This window comes from Oncorhynchus masou, chromosome 8, assembly GCF_036934945.1.
Source record: "Oncorhynchus masou masou isolate Uvic2021 chromosome 8, UVic_Omas_1.1, whole genome shotgun sequence".
NCBI classification, from domain to species: Eukaryota; Metazoa; Chordata; class Actinopteri; order Salmoniformes; family Salmonidae; genus Oncorhynchus; species Oncorhynchus masou.
Window position 1 is genome coordinate 36824546 of NC_088219.1, and position 20655 is coordinate 36845200.

At 43.1% G+C, this 20655-nt stretch overlaps 1 long non-coding RNA gene across 1 annotated transcript in view; it reads left to right on the forward strand.

Moving 5' to 3' along the window:
* LOC135544606 (uncharacterized) overlaps nucleotides 1-20655 on the forward strand; it is a 40446-nt gene that overhangs the window by 12384 nt on the left and 7407 nt on the right. The window contains exon 2 of the long non-coding RNA XR_010456352.1: nucleotides 15630-15698. This is a non-coding gene — a long non-coding RNA (uncharacterized LOC135544606). The remainder of the gene's footprint in view (nucleotides 1-15629; nucleotides 15699-20655) is intronic.

The following is a 20655-nucleotide window of genomic DNA, read 5'->3' on the forward strand; positions in this document are numbered from 1 at the left end:
AGGAAAGGAGAGACAAAGGATCTCTTCTAACAAACAACACTGCCAAAGTATCCAATTTACCAACAGAGACATTCTTCCGAGGACAGGAAGATCTCTGTTGGGCAACACAGCCTTCCATCTACAACCAACCTATTCAGGCGCAGCTCAGAGTAAATATTTATTGCATTTTCCTTTTCCAAATGGGTGGTTATTTAGAATGCATAAGATGCTGTATTTACGATAGCATAGCTTCTCCTTTTGTTCTTCAGTCCTCCAGCGGTTTCATTCAAGCCCAACCCCCTCTCTTTGTGTAACCAGCCTTCATACAGGTTCCGTCGCCAGGGACGTTTTCTTGTAGGACATAATTAGTAATCAATATATGATCCATTCTGTGTATATGTAATTATTTGTGATTAGTTAGGTATTTACCAAATTTGGTTGGGAATCATTGATGACAGCAATATTCAAACCTGGTTTTTGATTTTAAGCAGATTTAAGTCAGGACTGAGACTGGACCATTCAGGAACACAAATAAAACTATATCCCAGGGTTAGATTTTCAGGAGACCATGGGGGGGGGGGTTTCCTCTAACTTTTCTTTCAAATTTCTTCTGATCATGACAAACTCCCAAGTCCCTGCCAGTAACAAGCATACCCATAACATGGTGCTGCCGCCACAATACTTGAAAATACAGAGAATCAAGAACATTAGATTCACTCCACATTACTGTCCTGTATGGCAAAGTTAAAAGAAGGAATCTTGTGTTTAAAAAACAATCCACTCCAAATCATACAATCTGTTTGCAACAAGGCCGTTAAGCAATACTAGAAGACAACATGGCCAATTAATGTACTTTTTGGCCTAAATTAAACACTACAGGTATAGGTCAAATCCAATACAACACAACACAGTATGAAACCCTCTGTATTTTCAAGTTTTGTGGTGGCACTATTTTGTTATTGGTATGCTTGTCACCGGCAGGGACTGAAGAGTTTGTCAGGATGAAAACAAAAATGAAAGGATCAAAGCCTCAGCAAAAAGTTAGACAAAAACCTTGGAATAGAATTAAACATTTTCAGAAGGACAATTCCACATTTGAATGCCAAAGACACACCAGAATGACTTTCCAAGAGGCGTTAAGTGTTCGAGTGGTTAGGATATTGCTGTCCACAAATGACTCCCAACCAAATTTACTGAGCTTAAGCAATTTTGAAGAAAAAAAACATAGATATATGGTATGTTGCTATAAGGTGTGCAAAGTTGGTAGAATCTTATGCAACATTTTTCCCAGCTGTAATGCTGCCAAAGGTACTTCCACCAAGGATTAACTCTGGGGTGTGAAGATATTCGCAATCAAGGTTTGTTATTTTTTCTTATTAATTACGAAATAATCTATATACATATATTATCATCAGTTTGAAAACGTGGAGGAGATTGTGTAGATCTATAGGGGAGAAAAAAACAATGTAATCCCTTTTTAGATTACATTTTTAGCAGCAAAATGTGAAGACTGTGCAAGGGGGTGTGTAGACTTTCACTAGGCACTGTTGCTGCTGTCACGTACTAAACACAGCTGAGGTAAGGATCTCTTTAATGTTGCCTGAAACACAACTCGCTAAGCACACTTCTATGTTATTCATCACATCAACACATGCCGTGTGAGTCGACAACTTTCTGTAGCCTCCTGCTTTCTAAGCGTATTAGACGGAAGCCACCAGACTGCCAAGAGGTCTGGACCTTTATGGCACAGGAGGTTGTGTGTGTGGGCCCTCTAACCATGCTCTGCTGAAATTTCCTCTGTGACTAGATCCCTCAGGATCCTGTCCAAGGCCGCATTTAGGGCTCTATTCAATCCATATCGTGAAAGTTCAGCGTTTCAGCATGATTGAAATTTAAAGACAATGTTCCCCCGTTAGCGAGACTGCATTTACGGTCAACGCTGCATATGTCTTCTCAATCGAATGCTAAGTACAAATGTATACCACGCAATCTGTAACGCGACGGCGTTACAGATTGAATAGAGTCCTTAGTGTGTGTGTGGTCTCGAGACCAAGAGCTCAAAATGAAGACTCATTTTGATCACACAAGAACAGCACTAGAGCCAGTTATGTTGCTCACTTTGAGGACTGTATTTGTTTTCTTTTGAACAAGAGTACGTAAGATCAGAAAAACAAAGAAAAATGACAACACAGAACTCTCAATCTTTATGGGTAAAACACACACAAGCTCACACACATATACATAGAGGGAGCATCCTTAACTGTTGTGTGTATGAGTGCATGAGTGTGTTTGTGTGTATGTGTGTGTGAGTGAGTGTGTGTGTGTGTGTGTGTGTGTGTGTGTGTGTGTGTGTGTGTTTGTATCTGTGTGTGCACTTGCATGTGTTCATTCCTGTTGTCCTTCACTCTGTTGTCCTTCTATGTCCTTGAAGGTGTTTTCCTGAGTAGGCGATAGGGCCCTGGTCTGCGGGGGTTTCTAAACCAATTCTTTCTGATTAAAACAAATTACCCTGTTACTGTGGTTATCGAGGGGAAGTGCTGCTCCGGGGTCCGCTGTGATAAGTTTAAATGTCAACCCACATCACCATGAAAACTAATGAAGGATAGAACAAGGTCTGGGAGCCTGGGACTGCCCTCTACATGCAAAGTGCACGCATGCAAGTACTCAGGAAGGGTATCAAAATCATGAATGCATCTGAATTCCAATATAGATCAATCAAAATCTGTGTAGAATGGTCTGTGTAATCAAATAGACATTCTCATTCAAAGCCATGCAGGTCTGTCCTGTCCTTTCTAAGACTTACTTGCCCATTCTATGGGAAACCCACTTAACAGAAAGTCCTTACCCAACCTCAGATCAGGTCTTACAGTTGCTGGTGGAACATTACAGGCTGAATGCAGCCTTTTTTTTATTATCTCAAAATCAAATCATTTCTGAATTAAAATGATCAAAAAGAAACAAAAATAGCGTCTTAGCAAAGGGCCTAAAGTATGAATTTAACTAGGACTGTCTGGGTGTGGGGAGGGGAAACCTGAAAATGATCTGATATTGGCAAAGAGGTTTGTAACGTCCTTTCTTATTGGTCTATTAACTAATTTAACGCCACCAGGCATGCAAGAACTCCATCCCACCACAACAGACTGAAAAGCTCCTACGCTAAAAGGGCATTATCATCATTTTCACAATTTCACAGTATTATTCCAACCTCAGTGTAGAAATATACATAAAACACAAGAAAATCACATTTTTGACTGCACTGGGCCTTTAAGAAGACCCATCAAATTGTGTTTTCCCTCCCTTTATTTAAGTTAATCTCAGAAAAGAAGTGGAACAATGAATGGGCTTTTCCTTCTGTCCAGTCCAGAATGAACTTCTGCATGGAGACGGTTTCCCCAATGCCGGCGACTCCCTTTGTCAGCACAGTTCTGATTTGTTTTGTCTTGTCGAGGTAAGGATTTAAAAGCTCATTTTTACTAGTGCCCGTGTCGCTGGTTTCTTTGATGCTGCCTCAATTTGTCTCACTTGATGTTCATTGTTGACCTCTCCACTTTCACCCTCTGTTTTTTTTTAACCTTTATTAAAAAACCAGGCAAGTCAGTTAAGAACACATTCTTATTTTCAATGATGGCCTGGGAACAGTGGGTTAACTGCCTGTTCAGGGGCAGAACGACAGATTTGTACCTTGTCAGCTCGGGGGTTTGAACTCACAACCTTCCGGTTACTAGTCCAACGCTCTAACCACTAGGCTACCCTGCCACCCTCTGTAAGGTAGATCTCTGCGGCGATCTTATTTAGAAGTGTCGGGTTTCCTTGCTCAGCTGCTCCCTGAAACGCGCGCAGAAACTTTGACAGATCACGGCAAAGTCATTTGAGTGACCAAACAATGCATAAAGGATGTTCATGTTCAGACCAAAAATCCATCCCACCGCAACAAGGCTTGCATTTCAGGCAGTCTTTTCAACCAAATCTTACACTAAAATTGGTATTGTCACAATTTTCACAGTATTATTCCAACTTCATAGTGTGGAAATATTTCTAAAACACATGGACTGTATTACAATCACACAGAGGAAGGCAACACTATAGCATTTAGAGCCATGTTAGAGGCCATGCAGTTAGGGTTAATGGTACGGATTAAACAGGATGCTAAAGGACAGTATCTCACTTTTAGTATTGAGCTACAGTATCTCCGTGGGGTGGCTGACCTTATTTAGATCGGACTGCCCAGATACAGACCCCCACCGTGACTGGCTCAAGCAGGGAGGGCTGAGTGTGTATTTGTGTGCATGTGTTCTCAGTGCAGTGAATTAATTCACAATGAACTTGGTGACTGCTAACTGTCGAGAATGATTCATCCACAAAGTTCAGCGAGTTCTGAGAGCTGACGTTAATTCTGATGAAAGTTTCTACTTAAACAGCAGCTACTCTTTACGCAGATATTGGAAGATATCCTTGGAATAGAGTTGGAAGATTTCCACCATCTGTAAACTATCCGTCTAACGTTTTACAGTGAAACATATGACCTCTACCATTATGACACACATGGTTTTATCAGATCTTCCTACTATCAATCTCTCTTTTGATGTTACAATATGAATGCCATAATGCTGCTTCAGAATAGGCTCAATACGAGACAAGTGGTTCCATGTAATCTCACGTCATCTATGAGAGTTGGATCCTTAACAGACAGACTGAGATGCACTCTGATTCATTATAATGGTCGGGAGCAGAATGAAGATGACTATCTCCCATGGCTGATGTCATGGAGATCTTCAGGACGTTCCATTTTACTCTTCTCTTGGTAGTTCATTGGAAAGAGAGATAGAGGTAATTGTCAAAATAATGGAAACACTGGAAATACAAAGTATATTGAAAGCAGGTGTTGTATTGAAAGCAGGCTGCTGAGTTAATTGAGCAATTGACATCCCATCGTGCTTAGGGTCATGTATATAAAAATATTGAGCTGACAATGACAATGTTCCCATCCACAGGGCATAAGTGGTCACTGAAAGGTTTGATGAGCATGAAAATGAAAATGATATAACCTGTACGCCATGGTTCTCTTAGTCACCAGATCTCAACCCAATTGAACATTTACGGGGGATTCTGGAGTGACGCCAGAGACAAGTGTTTTTCTTTGTGGAAGAATGGTGTCGCATCCATCCAATGGAGATCCAGACACTTGTAGAATATATGCCAAGGTACATGAAAGTTTCTCTGGATCGTAGAGGCCCAATTCCCATTTAAGACATTTTATGTTGGTGTTTTCTTTATTTTGTCTGTTACCTGTACTTGGTGAATGCAACACTTGACTACACTGAACAAAAATATAAACGCAACATGTGAAGCGTTGGTCCCATGTTTCATGCGCTGAAATAAAAAACTGGGTGGGCCAACGGGGGTGTGTGGGGGAGGGGATGGGGGTTTCCTTCACCACAGCCGAAGTACTTCGGCCTGACGGTGATGTCTGCCTGAGACTCTAAGTCAAACCCTACAGAGTCAACCCCCGCCTGCCTTGATCCTTCATCTGCAACACTTGGCCACACCCAGTCCATTCTCCTTTCCCCGCTGTATCCACATTCTCACATCCATTCCATATACACAATAAGCATTCTAAACCCATTTCATGTCTGGTCATTAAACTTGTGAAATAGAGAAAGATGTAGGAGAGGGGGAAAAGGGGAAAACAAAGAGAGCGAGGAAAGATTGTGTGAGAGAAAGACTAGGAGAGAGAAAGGGACAGTGAGTCTGGCCAGTCCCCTTGTTTAATATCATTGGCAGGGCTGTAATACTGTAATTTACTCTGTAGATGGCCATTCATATCAATATAATATGATTTGATTGATTTGGACTCATCCTGTAATAGAGAACCACATTATTACTTTTTACTCTGTTTCTCTATGGGATTCCCCTGGAGTAGGATGTGGCACACAGGGTTAACTAGTCACACACAGAAGAGAGGATAATGCCTAATCAATCACACACACACACACACACACACACACACACACACACACACACACACACACACACACACACACACACACACACACACACACACACACAGAGGAGAGGAGAGGATAATGCCTCATCAGGCATGATCACATACACACATGCTTATACCGACAAAAGGCATAGTAACACTATGGTAGCCCTGAGAACGTGTGACGTGTGTTAAGGGGGAAGTAAATGTACAGTTGCGATTTCCTTATTTGGGGATAGCAGTGTATGCTAGCCTTTGCTGCCATGCTTAAGGAAGGCATAGCTGTGATTTGACACTGTCGCTCTAATTTATTTTATCACATCTAAAATTGTGGCTGCGGTCGACCTGATAATAGAATAGCGCAGAGAAAATTGTCTCACCATGGCTGCGTTTACACAGGCAGCCCAATTCTGATGATTTCTTTCAATAATTGGTCTCAATACCAATCCGATCAGCTTTGAAGAAGATCTAATGTGAGAGATCTGATTGGTAAAAATACCATTTACTGGGGAAAAAATATCGGAATTGGCCTAAACACAGCCTCTACCTGGCTGCATGGTTGGTGGTAAGAGCACATCAATGTACAGCTAACACACATGCGTCGTAAGAGCACGTCTCACTCTCACACCAATCACAACAGTTAACACACACACAAGTACATGCCAAATCTTTTGGCGATAACACATTCAGGGATTTTGTAAAGTACCTTCAGTAGCTCTCAGTAGACAAGCACCAGAGGCAAGTCATCATTGCAAATCAGAATTTGTTCTTAATTGCCTTACCTGTATAATTAAAGTTGAAAAAGAGAAAAAAAAGGTTGTTAATATCTTTTTTTACATGTTGGTCCTTGATTTATTGCAAATATTCAGATTAGGCTGCTATCTGTCTAATGTGCATGAATTAATGGTCTATACCAAGCCATAGTACCCTAATAAATAACTCAGCCTTAACCCTAACAGGGCAGGATATGACAGTGAATGTTGCTGTTGACTGCGTAGCCCACACATGTCTCCCACATGTCTCCCACACACGTGACTGCGTAGCCCACACGTCTCCCACATGTCTCCCACACACGTGACTTCGTAGCCCACACGTCTCCCACATGTCTCCCACACACGTGACTGCGTAGCCCACACGTCTCCCACATGTCTCCCACACACGTGACTGCGTAGCCCACACGTCTCCCACATGTCTCCCACACACGTGACTGCGTAGCCCACACATGTCTCCCACACACGTGACTGCGTAGCCCACGTCTCTTCTCTTCCATTTGAGTTGTAAACTTTAAGAATGATTTGCATCTTTCTGGGCATTACCAACAAACCAGGTTTAGTGCTTACTTTATGGAACTGTCAGGTGGAAAATTGACGGGTTCTTTGGAATCTGGGTTGAGCAGGCAAAGTGAAGTAGAGAACAAATATTTCAAACAAATAATATTTGTGACCAATCGCTTTGTTTCAGTCTTGCTTTTTTTTATTTTTTATGTGATAAAAGCAGAGAGCTACAAAATGGAAAATCATCCATCATCCAAGTCTTTTGAAAGCTGATAAACTTGTAAACGCACTTGAGAAAATGGCCTTTGAATATTTTGGTACCTACTGGAGGGCTCCTTGTCTACACCAGGGCTGCCCAACCCTGTTCCTGGAGAGCTACCCTCCTGTAGGTTTTCCTTTCAACCCCAGTTGTAACTAACCTGATTCAGTTTATCAACCAGCTACTCATTAGAATCAGGTGCGCTAGATTAGGGTTGGAGAGCCAAGGTCTACACCCATTCAGCATCATTCACACCCTCTTAAGCTTTAGCCCCCACCCAAACTGACCGTTTTACTCACCCTTGCAGAGCTGGTTAGGCTGTTTTCATGTCAACTTTGGTGAATAACTGTGCTGCTGGCAAGAATTGCATTACGCTTTTTTTTGCAGACATTTACTGACACCAGCCCTATTCAACGGGTGCTGAATGTTTGTAAATTCATCAGCTATTCTGCGCTCAGGCACACTCAGATGAGAGTGCTCTGAAATTGGAGTACATGGCTAGACAAAATTTACGAACGCACACCAAAATGGTGACTTGCATAGTGAAGTCTTTTGTTAAGACATGTAACTAGCTAACTTAACAATGAACCATAATCCCTACTCATGACGGTACTACCCTGCATGAATTTGCAGGTAGCTAACCAACCAGGTGCAATGTTAGCTAGCTAACATAAGGCTATAACTAGCCAAGCAAATGGCTCTGAGATACAATTAATAAGACCATATACGTAACGTTAGCTAGCTAACAGTACACAAACTAGAAATGAAACCACTTTGTCAAAATTTAAAATGTATAATGTCTGAAAATATTGTTACAGTACCTTGCAAAAGTATTCACACCCCTTGGTGTTTTTCCTATTTTGTTGCATTACAGCCTTAATTAAAATAGATTTGTTATTTGGATTCCATGTAATGGACATCTTCAAAATAGTCCAAGTTGGTGAAGTGAAAAAAAATAACTGTGGTAGTTGCATATGTATTCACCGCCCTTTGCTATGAAGCCCCTAAATAAGATCTGTTTCAACCAATTACCTTCAGAATTCACATAATTAGTTAAATAAAGTCCACCTGTGTGCAATCTAAGTGTCATACATATATATACACACATACACACCTGTTCTGAAAGGCCCCAGAGTCTGCAACACCACTAAGCAAGCGGCACCACCAAGCAAGCGGCACTATAAAGACCAAGGAGCTCTTCAAAAAGGTCAGGGACAAAGTTGTGGAAAAGTATAGATCAGGTTTGGGTAATAAAAAAAAAATCTGAAACTTTGAACATCCCACGGAGCACCATTAAATCCATTATTAAAAAAGAGAAAGAATATGGTACTACAACAAACCTGCCAAGAGAGGGCTGCCCACCAAAACTCACGGACCAGGCAAGGGGGGAATTAATCAGAGAGGCAACAAAGAGACCAAAGATAACCCTGAAGGAGCTGCAAAGCTCCACAGTGGAGATTGGAGTATCTGTCCATAGGACCACTTTAAGCCGTACATTCCTCAGAGCTGGGAGGAATGTACGGAAGAGTGGCCACTTATGGAAGAGTGGCCAAAAAAAACATTGTACCTTTCTAGGGCATGTGTTCCGCTAGCGGAACCCCTCGACAACATTCCGCTGAAAAGGCAGCGTGCGAAATTCAAAAATATTTTTTGGAAATATGTAACTTTCACACATTAACAAGTCCAATACAGCAAATGAAAGATAAACTTCTTGTTAATCTACCCATCATTACCGATTTCAAAAATTCTTTAGAGCAAAAGCACAACATATGATTATGTTTGATCACCACCATGTCAACAAACACACATTTTTCCAGCCAAAGATAGGAGTCACAAAAAGCAAAAAATATATATCAAATTAATCACTAACCTTTGATGATCTTCATCAGATGACACTCTTAGGACGTCATGTTACACAATACATGTTGCTTCTCCTTAATGCAACCGCTGTCAGATTTCAAAAAAACTTTACGGAAAAAGCATAATCTGAGAACTGCGCTCGGAGCCCAATGAAGCCAGAGAAATATCTGCCATTTTGGAGTCAACAGAAGTTAGAAATAACACTATAAATATTCACTTACCTTTGATGATCTTCATCAGAAGGCACTCCCAGGAATCCCAGTTCAACAATAAATGACTGATTTGTTCCATAAAGTTCCATAAAGTCCATCATTTATGTCCAAATAGCCACTTGTTGTTAGCGTGTTCAGCCCAGTAATCCATCTTCATGAGGCGCGAGCACTTCGTCCAGACAAAAACTCAAAAAGTTCCGTTACAGGTCGTAGAAACAAGTCAAACGATGTATGGAATCAATCTTTAGGATGTTTTTAACATAAAACATCAATAATGTTCCAAACGGAGAATTCCTATGTCTGAAGAAAAGCACTGGAATGAGAGGTAACACTGTCGGGAGCGTGCATCACGAGCCTGAGACACTCTGCCAGACCACAGACTCAAACAGGTCTCATGAGCCCCTCTTTTATAGCAGAAGCCTGAAACAAGCTTCTAAAGATGGTTGACATCTAGTGGAAGCCGTAGGAAGTGCAACTTGACTCCAAGACACTGTGTATTCGGTAGGCCAAGCTTTGAAAAACTACAAACCTCAGATTTCCCACTTCCTGGTTGGATTCTTCTCAGGTTTTCGCCTGCCATATGAGTTATGTTATACTCACAGACATCATTCAAACAGTTTTAGAAACGTCAAACGAGTTTTTTCTATCCAATACTAATAATAATATGCATATATTATCATCTGAGACAGAGTAGGAGGCAGTTCACTCTGGGCACGCTATTCATCCAAAAGTGAAAATGTTGCCCCCTATCCCAAAAATGTTAAAGAAAATAATAAGCAAACACGTTTGGTGTTCGCCAAAAGGCATGTGGGAGACTCCCCAAACATATGGAAGAAGCTACTCTGGTCAGATGAGACTAAAATTGAGCATTTTGGCCATCAAGGAAAACTCTGCGTCTGGCTCAAACCCAACACCTCCCATCACCCCAAGAACACCATCCCCATGGTGGTGGCAGCATCATGCTGTGGGGATGTTTTTCATCGGCAGGGACTGTGAAACTAGTCAGAATTGAAGGAATGATGGATGATGCTAAATACAGGGAAATTCTTGAGGGAAATCTGTTTCAATCTTCAAGAGATTTGAGACTGGGATGGAGGTTCACCTTCTAGCAGGACAATGACCCTAAGCATACTGCTAAAGCAGCACTTGAGTGCTTCTACCCCTGCATTACTTGCTGTTTGGGGTTTTAGTCTGGGTTTCTGTACAGCACTTTCTGACATCAGCTGATGTGAGAAGGGCTTTATAAATACATTTGATTGATTTAAATATCTTGGAATGGCCTAGTGAAAGCCATGTGCTCTTTACAAACAGGGATCCACTGCATGCACTTCCCATGGACCTAGAACACAAAAATAAGGGGGTTTAAATACACACATCTGAAACCATATGACACATTAATTGTCCAATGGGAGTGTTCATTAGTTAATTAGGCAACTAATTACACCTGTGACAGAATTGCACTGGGGAGCTCATTTTCATAGGGCAGCGCACTATACAGCCGACAATGCACTTTTTAAAGGCATTTTCCCAGGCGTTCACAGAGTTCACATTCATGGTAAATGCTGCGCATGTTGGATCAAGCATACATTACCTTTAAAAATCTGTTTGTTTTCGAGATTTCCTTCAAAGAAAGACTATCATAGTTTTCTTGATCTTCTGCCTCAGTGAATCTACAGTAAAGGCACCACTGATCCCCCTGAATAAAAAAATCATTGCTAGAAGACCACACTATAATCACTGTCATTGCCCACATAGCTCCTCTATTGTGTGTCAATCTATGTACGTGGGTATGTGGGTGCTGTGGTGTCTGTCGCCTATGTGGGCTGCCATTATGTTTCTGTTTCCTTGTCATAGTGAATTGTTCCCATTGGAGTGATGCGACTGTAGCAGCCTCATGAGCCATCATGGGGCCTGTATGAGTCTTGTTTGTGCTTCTGTCGTGTACAACCTGTTTTCTGTCATTCTCATTATGTAAGGGGATAGGGTGTTCATTCCCTCCCAACACGAGCATGCAGGTTGCATGAGTAAGATTCCTATTATTTTACCAGTGGCACGGTTCCTACACTAAACTATTCCACTTGCTTCACCATATGATAGGTATATAAACTCAGCAAAAAAAGAAACGTCCTCTCACAGTCAACTGCGTTTATTTTCAGCAAACTTAACATGTGTACATTTTTGTATGAACGTAATAAGATTCAACAACTGACACACGAACTGAACAAGTTCCACATACACGTGACTAACAGAAATGGAATAATGTCCATGAACAAAGGGAGGGTCAAAATCAAAAGTAACAGTCATTATCTGGTGTGGCCACCAGCTGCATTAAGTACTGCAGTGCATCTCCTCCTCATGGAATGCACCAGATTTGCCAGTTCTTGCTGTGAGATGTTACCCCACTTTTCCACCAAGGTACCTGCAAGTTCCCAGACATTCCTGGGGGGAATGGCCCTAGCCCTCACCCTCCGATGCAACAGGTCCCAGATGTGTTCAATGGGATTGAGATCCGGGCTCTTCGCTGGCCATGGCAGAACACTGACATTCTTGTCTTGCAGGAAATCACGCACATATTGAGTTGTATGGTTGGTGGCATTGTCATGCCGGAGGGTTATGTCAGGATGAGCCTGCAGGAAGGGTACCACATGAGGGAGGAGGATTTCTTCCCTGTAAAGCACAGCATTGAGATTGCCTGCAATGACAACAAGCTCAGTCCAATGATGCTGTGACAGACCGCCCCAGACCATGACGGACTGAGCACTGATGGACGGATTGGGCGTTCCTGGTGTAAGTCGGGCAGTTGTCGTTGCCATCCTGTACCTGTCCCGCATGTGTGATGTCCGGAGGTACCAATCCTGTGCAGGTGTTGTTACGCCTGGTCTGGCGCTGCATGGAAGATCAGCTGTCCGTCCTGTCTCCCTGTACCGCTGTCTTAGGCGTCTCACAGTAAGGACATTGCAATTTATTGCCCTGGCCACATCTGTAGTCCTCATGCCTCCTTGTAGCATGCCTAAGGCACGCAGATAAGCAGGGACCCTGGGCATCTTTCTTTTGGTGTTTTTCAGAGTCCTCTTTTTATTTTATTTTATTTTTCCCACCTTTTTTCTCCAATTTAGTGGTATCCAATTGGTAGTAGTTACAGTCTTGTCTCTTCGCTGCAACTCCCGTACGGACTTGGGAAAGGCGAAGGTCGAGAGTCATGCGTCCTCCGAAACACAACCTAACCTAGCCGCACTGTTTCTTGACACAACGCTCATCCAACCCGGAAGGCAGCCACTCCAATGTGTCGGAGGAAACACTGTACACCTAGCGACCTGGTCAGCGTGCACTCTGCCCAGCCTGCCGCAGGAGTTGCTAGTGAGCGATGAGACAAGGATATCCCTACCGGCCAAACCCTCCCTAACCCGGATGATGCTGGGCCAATTATGCGTCGCCCCATGTACCTCCCAGTTGTGGCCTACTGCGACAGAACCTGGGCTCAAACCCAGAATCTCTGGTAGCACAGCTAGCACTTCAATGCAGTGCCTTAGACCACTGCGCCAAAATCCAAATAACTTCACAGATCTTCATTGTAAAGCGTTAAAACAATTAATGTCACAGTTATGAAAACGTAGAACACTAAAGTGTCCTACGTTTTCACAACTGTGACCTTCATTGCTTTAACCCTTTACAATGAAGATCTGTGAAGTTATTTGGATTTTTACGAACTATCTTTGAAAGACAGGGTTCTGAAAAAGGGACGTTTCTTTTTTTGCTGAGTTTAGTAGTTATTTCTGCCACAGACCATTACTATCATAATTACAGCTGACTAATATAGACAGTGGACATTAGCTGTTAAGTCTCGGTTATAGTTATAGCTCAAAGATGAAGTGTGAAAAAAGATTAAGACCACAGTTAGCTGGCAACTGTAACACACACACAATGGTTCCATAACCATAGCAGGATAAAGCAGTGCTCTGTCTTTTACGTAAGTGCTGCATATTCTACTGTGATCGTATTTGGGCTGGCGCTGGAGGATTCTGAATGGCGTGATGGAGGATGTGTGTGGAGGGTGTTGGAGTCTCCAGATTATTACTGCATTATTCATCTGTTCAGTTGACACACCTCACTGCACAGAACACACACACACACACACACACACACACACACACACACACACAAAGCATTTAATGCATTATCACAGTGTCAAACACAGTTCTTTATACACTTCTTGCATAAGAGGTTGTCCCTAAGAGAGTGTGTGATGCAACAGTAACTTAAAGAGCAACTGCACCTAAAAACCAACTAATCCCTTTTAAAATGCCACATGTGGCACAATATGAGTCAGAAACATTTAGTCTAATGTCAAAATTGACTACAAAGTGTAATTTGTAAAATGTTGTCATAAAGTCAGTCTCGTCTAAAACGGAGTTTGGAACCTCAGTGTGTCACAACGAGTAAATTAAGGTTCTCGTGTGTCAACCCCTTTTTCCAAGCTCCAAGTGCAAATTGCCCCTCCCCCCACTTCGCTTCCCTTCATTGAGTAGACCTCCGTTGTTTCATCGCCCCCCAACCAACGCGTTCGAAGGATCACGGCCGCTTGAGACTGAAAAGCCCCATACAGGTTGACCATGTAATGCACGCTGCCAGCAGGATGCATAGACAACAACTATGGTTTGCATACCCTGCCGAAGGACCCTATCATGCGGAATAGCTGGTTGGAGTTCATTGGTCCCCGGTGGTGGGGAGTATACCTGTAGCTAGACCATAAACTGCTGGTTATGTACTGTATATATTTGGATCATCATTATCTCTATCATAGCTGATGTTAACTAGCAGGCTGCAACCCAGCTAGCTGGCTGACTGACGCTACCCTACCGCAATACAACTCGGATTTGGCTTGGAAACACGATAGCATTTCAAAATAAGGCAAATAATTAGTAGGAGAACCTTTAGTTATGATTGTGATGTCACCAGATTGACTTTAGATGATGTATTACTTTAGCTAGCTCGCGAAGATTGAGGGGACCGCCATTTTTTAACTAGCTAACATTATCACAGCTAGCTATTATTGATCAACTTTGCCAGCAACAGTAATGGCAACATTGCCATCTCTCTGTCATATTTTGATGTCATCAAATTTACTTTAAAAGGTGCAACCCATGTCGTCAGACGGGCGCCATAGTTTCTCTCGACCCCTCCTGTCTCAGCCTCCGGTATTTTTTTAATCTGATGGGGGGCTAGGGTCAGGCTATTATCTCTCTCTCTCTCTCTCTCTCTCTCTTGAGGACGTGAGCCTCAGAGAGAGGACAGCCTGGCCTGATGACTCCTTGCTGTCCCCAGTCCACCTGGTCGTGCTGCTGCTCCAGTTTCAACTGTTCTGCCTGCGGCTATGGAACCCTGACCTGTTCACCGGACATGCTACCTGTCACAGACCTGCTGTTTCAATTCTCTAGAGACAGCAGGAGTGACAGGGATACCCTCTACAACCACTGTGATTATTATTATTTGACCCTGCTGGTCATTTATGACCATTTGAGCATCTTGGCCATGTTCTGTTATGATCTCCACCCGGCACAGCCAGAAGAGGACTGGCCACCCCTCATAGCCGGGTACCTCTCTAGGTTTCTTCCTAGGTTCTGGCCATTCAAGGGAGTTTTTCCTAGCCACCATGCTTCTACACCTGCATTGCATGCTGTTTGGGGTTTTAGGCTGGGTTTCCATTCAGCACTTTTTGACATCAGCTGATGTAAGAAGGGCTTCATAAATACATTTGATTGATTGATGTCTAGGGCACAAGTAAATATTGACTGCAGCTATGGTGGTACTAGCTAACTCATGTCTGATTACAACAGTGTAAAAACGAGCAGCGACATACTCAAACCAACTTAGGGCCATCGCAAATATGTCACAGTTGGTTGTCTATTGGAATCACCATCCTGAAACTAATTCAGTCTGGAGCCAGTCAGTCTACATCTGTAAAGCATAGAATTAGCTTCCAAATGAGATTACATCATTTCCAAGCTATGTTTATAATTGAGGGATGATGACAATGGTTGACCCTGTTTTTCTATTCCACAAAGTGGACAGTTGGGTTCCAGACTGATCCCCTGGTCATGAACGACTGCCAGGACCTACCAGAAGGAGCAAAGGTGGGTATCATAGGATGTCCAGCTATGTGATTGAAATAGTATAGTGACCTCCAAAAATAATTTAATTCACTGTTCACTTGCTATTTTCACAACTTTTCAGGGAAGACCTCAGAGTAAAAGTGTGTTATGCGACACAAGTACCCTTGTGACACCTTAATCGAGTCTAACTCGAAAAGGACATGCCATCAGGAGGCCTCTGAAAGGGGCCCTGAGTTACTGCCCTGACGACACAGAAGGCTTCATCAACAATGACAGGAAATGTGTGTTATGTGAAATGTGTAAAGTTGAATTGAAAAATACCCAGCTTCATAAAATAGTAGGCTAATTCCCCTATGTAGCTTAGGCTAATTCCCTTAATTCCAGATACAGCTAGTCGAGGATTTTTGGTTGTGAAGTTCATTAGCGGTCTATTTTATCACCCTGTCACAGGCCCTCCCAGTCAACGCCACCTCATAAGATTGCCTGCTGTAGTTGTTTGAGAGATGTTCCATTTGCATCTGAACATGCAGCATAGAAAGACCAGCAATGGGGGCCGTCATCAGCATCATGCAGACATGATGGACATGGTCATCCAGTTCATGGCTCTTAAGCAACTTTACAGAATTTTGTATACTTCTCACCTTATTAGCTCAGAACATCCTTTGCGTTATTACATATAACCTGGAAATAACTTTTGGATATAAGAGAGACAGGACATACAACTTTCCTGAATTGGATCCTTTGTTTGCAATTCCACTTATCCCAGAGGCTGCTCTAAGACGCCTCCGGCAAAGAAAAGGAATTTGGAGTCGACTCTTAGTCCGACTCAGGAGCCATGCATACCTCCCACAGCTTCTGAGTATATTACTCACTAAAGTTCAGTCTCTGCCGATATCACAACGGCACTCTAGGAACTATATTCCACTTTGAGCAAAATGGAAACCTCGTATTCTGAAGATCCTTGTAGCTGGGGAGTTTAGTAAAGCAAATTTGAGGAAAATGTTTTATCAACACATCGCCTGCACCACTAGGTCTTCAAACACTCTCACTCATTGCTACTCTCCCTTCCCGGGATGGCTGCAAGGCCCTCCCCCGCCCACCCTTTGGTAAATCCGATCATGCCTCCATCCTGCTCCTCCTTTCCTATAGGCTGGAATTCAAACAGCAAGTACCTGTGGAATGGACTATTCAACGTTGGGTCTGACCAGTTGGAATTAATGTTTCAAGATTGTTTTGATGGGATGGACTGGGATATGTTCTGGGTTGCCTCTGAGATTAGCATTGACGTAGACACTGACACGGTGATTGAGTTCAGCCAGAAGTGTATGGGAGATGTTGTGACAATTAAAACCTATCCAAACCAAAACCATGTCAGCATTTGTGCATAACGTGAAAGCCAGTCACTTCGTGAACACTGGCATCTTGCTCCCAGACAAGCTAAACACCTTCCTTGCCCGATTTAAGTGTAACACAGTGCTGCCGAAACAGGCCATCACCACGTCCATCACCACTAAATGACTATCGCCCCCATAGAACTGACTTCTGTCACCATGAAGTGCTTTGAGAGTCTAGTTAAGGATTATATCACCTCCACCATACCGGACACTCTAGATCCACTTCAATTTGCTTACCGCCCCAATAGATCCACAGATGACGTAATCACCATTGCATTGCACACTGTCCTATCCCATCTGGACAAGAGGAATACCTATGTAAGAAGTGACTACAGCTCAACCTTCAACACCATATTACCCTCCAAGATCATCATTAAGCTCGGGGCCCTGGGTCTGAACCCTGCCCTGATGAGGTCCTGGACTTCCTGATGGGCCACCCCCAGGTGGTGAAGGTAGACAACAACACTCATAAGAGTGCGTACTCAGCCCCTCCTGTTCTCCATGTTCACCAGTGACTGCGTGCCTATGTATGTCTCCAACTCAATAATCAAGTTTGCAGACGACACAACAGTGGTAGGCCTGATTACCAACAATGACGAAACAGCCTACAGGGAGGATGTGAGGGTCCTGGTAGAGTAGTGCCAGGAAAATAACCTCTGCCTCAACATCAACAAAATGAAGGAGCTGATCGTGGACTTCAGGAAACAGCAGAGGGAGCACGCCCCTATCCACATCGAAGAGACCACAGTGGAGAAGGTGAGAAGCTTCAAGTTCCCCGGTGTACACATCACTGACAATTTTAAATGATCCATCCACACAGACAGTTTGATGAAGAAGGCACAACAGGCCCCTAAGACCCTCACAAATGTTTATATATGCGTCACTGAGAGCATCCTGTTGGGCTTTATCACTGCCTGGTACAGTAACTGCACTGTTCGCATCATCAGGGCTCTCCAGAGGGTGGTATGGTCTGCCAAACGCATAACTGGGGGCACACTGCTTGCCCTGCAGGACATCTACAGCACCCGGTGTCACAGGAAGTTCAAGAAGATCATCAAGGACCTCAGCCAACTGAGCCACGGCCTGTTCACCCCGCTGCCATCCAGAAGGCAAGGACAGTACAAGTGCGACTGAAAAATAGTTTCTCTCTCAAGGCCATCAGACTGTTAAATAGCCATCTCTAGCCAGCCTCCACCCAGTACCCTGCCCTGACCTTAGTCACCATCACGAGCCAGCCATTTACTCAACCCTGCACCTTAGAGGCTGCTGCCCTATGTACATAGTCATGGAACACTGGTCACTTTAATAATGTTTACATACTGTTCTACACAGTTCATATGTATGTACTGTTTTCTAGTCAAAGCCTATCCTAATTAGTAATTGCTGTATATATACTACATAGTCTATCCCTATACTGTCCATATTGTCTAAACAAATCAAAATATATTTTATATTTCAGATTCTTTGAAGTAGCCACACTTTGCCTTGATGACAGCTTTGCACACTCCTGGCATTCTCTCAACCAGCTTCATGAGGTTGTCATCTGGAATGCATTTCAATGAACAGGTGTGCCTTATTAAAAGTTCATTTGTGGACTGTCTTTCCTTCTTAATGCGTTTGAGCCAATCAGTTGTGTTGTGACAAGGTAGGGGTGGTATACAGAAGATAGCCTTATTGAGTGTTTACACATTATAGACGTTGTGGATAGTATGTGAATAGAATATGTAGTATACCTGTAGCATACGTAGGTTTGAATAGTATACATACACCAATAGTTGAATAGGATGGCATTGACTAGAATACAGTATATACACTTATGAAATGAGTAAAACACTATGTAAACATAATTAAAATGTCCAGTGTTCCATTATTAAAGTGACCAGTGATTCCATGTCTATGTACTGTACAGAGGGCAGATGCAGGGTTGAGTAACCAGGTGTAGCCGTGACAGGGACTAGTGACAGGGACTAAGTTCAGGGCAGGGTACTGTGTGGAGGACGGCTAGTGATGGCCTTGAGACAGAAGCTATTTTTCAGTCTCTCGGTCCCATCGTTGATGCACTTGTACTGGCCTCGCCTTCTGGTTGATAGCGGGGTGAACAGGCAGTGGCTCAGGTAGTTGATGTCCTTGATAATCTTTTTGGCCTTCCTGTTACATTGGGTGCTGTAGGAGTCCTGGAGGGCAGGCAGTGTGCCCCCGGTGATGCGTTGGATAGACAGCACCAACCTCTGGAGAGCCCTGCCGTTGCGGGCGGTGCAGTTGCCATACCAGGTGGTGATACAGACCATCAGGATGCTCTCAGTGGTGCATCTGTGAAAGTTTGTGAGGGTCATAGGGGCCAAACCAAATTTCTTCAGCATCCTGAGGTTGAAGAAGCGCTGTTGCGCCTTCTTCACCATACTGTATGTGTGGGTGGACCATTTCAGATTGTGATGTGTAGTCCGAGGAACTGGAAGCTGTTCACCTTCTCCACTGTGGCCCCGGTGATGTGAATAGGGTTTTGCTCCATCTGCTGTCTCTGGAAGTCCACAATCGACTCCTTATTTTGTTGATATTGAGGGAGAGGTTATCAGGACTTCATGGTAGAGTGGCCAGATGGAATGGAGTGGAGTGCTGCAGAGATGGTTGTCCAACTGGAAGGTTCTCCCATCTCCACAGAGGTACTCTGGAGCTCTATCAGAGTGACCAGCTTGTTCTTGGTCACGTCCCTGACCAAGGCCCTTCTCCCCTGATTGCTCAGTTTGGCCAGGCGGCCAGCTCTAGGACAATTCTTGGTCGTTCCAAACTTCTTCCATTTAAGAATGATGGATGCCACTGTGTTCTTGGGGACCTTCAATGCTGCAGACATTTTTTAGTACCCTTCTCCAGATCTGTGCCTCGACACAATCCTGTCTCTGAGCTCTATGGACAATTATTTTGACCTCATGGCTTGGTTTTTGATCTGACATGCACTGTCACCTGTGGGACCTTATATAGACAGATGTGTGCATTTCCAAATCATGTACAATCAGTTGAATGTACTACAGGTGGACTCCAATCAATTTCTAGAAACATCTCAAGGATGATAATTAGATATAGGATGCACCTGAGCTCAATTTCGAGTCTCATAGCAAAGGGTCTGAATACTTATGTACAACATCGGTCAACAGTTATAGAACACCTACTCATTCAAGGGTTTTTCTTTGTTTTTACTATTTTCCACATGGTAGAATAATAGTGAAGACATCAAACTATGAAATAACACATACGGAATCATGTAGTAACAAAAAAGGGTAAAAGAAATCAAAATATATTTTATAATTGAGACTCTTCAAATAGCCACCCTTTGTCTTGATGACAGCTTTGCACATTCTTAGCATTTTCCCAACCAACTTCATGAGGTAGTCACCTGGAATGCATTTCAATTAACAGGTCTGCCTTCTTAAAGTTAATTTGTGGAATTTATTTCCTTCTTAATGCGTTTGAGCCAATCAGTTGTGTTGTGACAAGGTAGGGGGGTATACAGAAGATAGCCCTATTTGGTAAAATACCAAATCCATAATATAGCAAGAACAGCTCAAATAAGCAAAGGGAAATGACAGTCC